At 39.6% G+C, this 3,554-nt stretch overlaps 1 long non-coding RNA gene across 1 annotated transcript; it reads left to right on the forward strand.

Annotated features, from left to right (window-relative positions):
• The first annotated feature begins 558 nt into the window (after window positions 1–558).
• Window positions 559–2,363, forward strand: LOC144589392 (uncharacterized). Its single transcript, XR_013545474.1, has 2 exons — window positions 559–747; window positions 2,165–2,363. It is a non-coding gene; the product is annotated as an uncharacterized LOC144589392 (long non-coding RNA).
• Window positions 2,364–3,554: the final 1,191 nt, after the last annotated feature.

The raw sequence follows: 3,554 nt of genomic DNA on the forward strand, positions 1-3,554 counted from the left end.
GATTTTACTAGCCATTCCTTCCTTTCCCAAGGCTTTTCTCCCCCTCCTCCTCCTCCTCCTTTTTAAGAAGACTGTATATAAAAGATGTTGCTGAAACAAGACTCCTGGGAGCATTGCTTTTTAGTAGAGGTAACAGAGAGTATACTGAGACTTAGGGTGCCAGGTAAGTGGGTGTAGGATTGCAGACTTCAGACTGCAATAGTATATCTTCTTACCTGAGAGTGAGCACTACTGAACTCGGTGAGATTTACTTCTCAGTAGACATGGATGGGGCTGCACTGTAATTGTCTGACTAACTACACCATTAGTGATCCCAGTGATATGCTGGAGGAAAAAAGGCAGCCACATTGATGGCCACCATTTTTGGTAAATGGAGATTACCATTTACCAAAGCAGTGCTTTGCCAAACACTTCATCTCAGTCCTACTTTCTTTTTTTACTTCCAGTCTTTTCTGCATACCCCTTCCTTCACAACTCCAGGTCTTTATGCTCAAACAAGACCATTGAGGATGCTCAGTCTCCATGAATCTGTTGTTGTTTTTTTGTATGACTCCAAAGGGAAAAGGAGGGGCAGATACCACATACGCCAGTGACTGTCCTCTGTCTTAAGAGATGGGCCATACGTTGCAAACTGCTAGCTGAGGAGGAGCTTGAAATCAACATGCATGTTGCAGCTATTTCCATCTAAGAAGCTAACCTGGCCTCTACGTCATCAGCCATGTGGATTTGGGATATTGATAATAGCATGTAAGTTTGGAACTACCCACAAGAACTTGATGCACGGCCTTGAAGAAGATTTATCATCAAAAGCTTGCTGTTTGTTTTTTGTTGCTTGTTCTGTTTTATATTCTTAATGGTCGATTAAAGGTATCACCTGCTCTTTCATTTGTATTGCCCCCTAAGGGTCCCCTCCCACACATACACACAAATTCTGACACCTCTGTTTTCATGTGGGAAATCAATGGGACTGAAGTTATTCACGACTAAATTCAGTTAAGATGAGACTACACAGTGAGGGAAGTGTGAATTTCACTTGCGTTCACTCACTGTGAACTCGCACTAGGGAATTCGGGTCTGTTCAATTAAAATGGCCACATTTAAATCAAACTGCTTGCTTCTAGTTGTAGCCCTGCAGGTGGTATTGTTGTAAAGAACTGCATTAACAGGCAGCGATAAGGCTCCTTCGCTCAGTTTCCTCAATTGTTAGTTTGTTAGCTTTAAAAAATACCGGTTGACATCAGAGCTTCGTTGTCTGTTCTTAAGCTGTTCAAAAAAGCAGGAGTGTGCCCACAAAAGAGAAGCTGTAACAAACCAATAGAAGAGTATTGGGAGAGAGGTTCTGCTAAGGAGGCTGTGTGCTGTTGTTGCCTTGTCTCTCTGTGTGTTTATCCTCCCTCATGAGGCAATAGGCAAAGGGGAAGGTGTTTGGCAAAGCACTGCTTTGTGTATGTGTGTGCTGTGGCTCATCCTCCCTTTTTCCATTCAAATGCCCATACATCTGAGGTGATATGAAAGGGTCCTTATTTTTTAAAAGTAGAAGCTTCCCTAGTGGCGGTGAAAAACTACACAAGGGGCAGGCCTCCAAGCTGATTCATATTTTCCATTGCATTGTTTGATCAATGGGGGAAAAAAAAATAAAAATCTGCCCAAACCTGTAGTATGTACTTCCCACATTTTTTTTGCCAATATAGTTGGAAAAGCCCCTTAGTTATTTTTCAGTACAAACAAAGTGAATTTGAAATTGTAACTGCAGTACCAATTAGGTACTTTGAGGAACGTTAATATAAATGTGATTAATAAAATTTTAAAAGTTGACTTTCCCAGTTTTCCAAATACTCTGAAATGGAATGACAATAATGTTTTACTTAGAAATAGATTCTGGGTTGAAGATGTATTATTCTTGCTCCTTTTATGGCTAACAGAGAATGTTATCAGTAGTCATTGTCCTTTTTGTTATTTCAGTGCACTTTATAATATATACTTTCCACAGTAGTTTAATATTAATATAATTTTTAAAAAAAAAACAAAAAGTTCAGCTATTTCAAAGAAGTGTGGTTTGTTTGTAGTGTAGCTTGTGAAAAAAGTAATCATTTAAAGTTCACAAATGGTGTAGTTCATGTTATCAAATTCTCTTTTTGTTATCCCTTGTTCCATTGATTTGTAGAATTAAAGATGATTCAGGCATATCTGCTCTGTGATACATCTAATTCAAGGATACTCTGGGAACAAGAAAAGAATAAGATGTCACCAAAGCAAGGTTCTTTAAAGCTAAGACCCAGATAACACACAGGAATTGCAGAGTGGCTTCCATCCATTAGCATCATGTCTCATCTAGCTCAATCTTCTTCTGAAGGAAAGAAGAAGAAGAAGAAGAAGAAGAAGAAGAAGAAGAAGAAGAAGAAGAAGAAGAAGAAGAAGAAGAAGAAGAAGATGATGATACATACACATACACATACACATACACATACACATACACATAGGGTCTCAAAATGGTGCAGGTTGAGGTGCTCTAGGGGCAAATTGGTCTGTTCTATTGATTATATCATATGGTTATTGGAAAAAAGAGCAAACCAATCTGCCCCCACAATGCACCAAACATCAGGACAAATGCCTGTCTGAATAAGCCCTTACATTTTTGGTCTGGGTTGGGGCACTGTAGTTTTGTCTGTTCCCAGTAAGTATGATCACTTGGAACTGACTAAAATTAGAGATGAGCACGAATCAGAAAAATGGTGATTTGTTTTGATTCATGATTCATCAAGGTTGACAAATCATGAATTATGAATTTACAAAAACATTTCTGATGAAACAATGAATTGATTTGTCAATTCATTTTTATTTAAAACTCTATACAAGCAAATATAGAGACACCAAATTTGCAAGGAAGCTTCCCCTGACTCTCCCCTAGAAGGGCTTGGCAGGACTATAGAGGAGAGTCAGCAGAACCTACCCTGTGATTTTGGTGTCTCTGGGTGCCTTGGGGGGGGGTTCCTGGGGAGCCCTTTTCATAGCTGTATAACTTAGACATCCAAAATCCAATCTTCACCAAACTTGGAGGGATTGTAAATGAATGTCAGAGGAAGCTTCCATGTAAATTTGGTGTGTCTGCATTTTAACTTATATGCAGAATACTGGAGGAATCCCAAACCAGAATTAGGATTGCCGGAAGAAATATCAACAACCTCCGATATGCAGATGATACCACTCTGATGGCAGAAAGTGAGGAGGAATTAAAGAACCTCATAATGAGGGTGAAAAAGGAAAGTGCAAAAAACGGTCTGAAACTCAGCATCAAAAAAACTAAGATCATGGCCACTGGTCCCATCACCTCCTGGGAAATAGAAGGGGAAGATATGGAGGCAGTGACAGATTATACTTTCTTGGGCTCCATGATCACTGCAGATGGTGACAGCAGCCACGAAATTAAAAGATGCCTGCTTCTTGGGAGGAAAGTGATGACAAACCTTGACAGCATCTTAAAAAGCAGAGACATCACCTTGCCAACAAAAGTCCGCATCGTCAAAGCTATGGTTTTTCCAGTAATGATGTATGGA

The sequence above is a fragment of the Pogona vitticeps genome, chromosome 5 (assembly GCF_051106095.1).
Source record: "Pogona vitticeps strain Pit_001003342236 chromosome 5, PviZW2.1, whole genome shotgun sequence".
Lineage (NCBI taxonomy): Eukaryota > Metazoa > Chordata > Lepidosauria > Squamata > Agamidae > Pogona > Pogona vitticeps.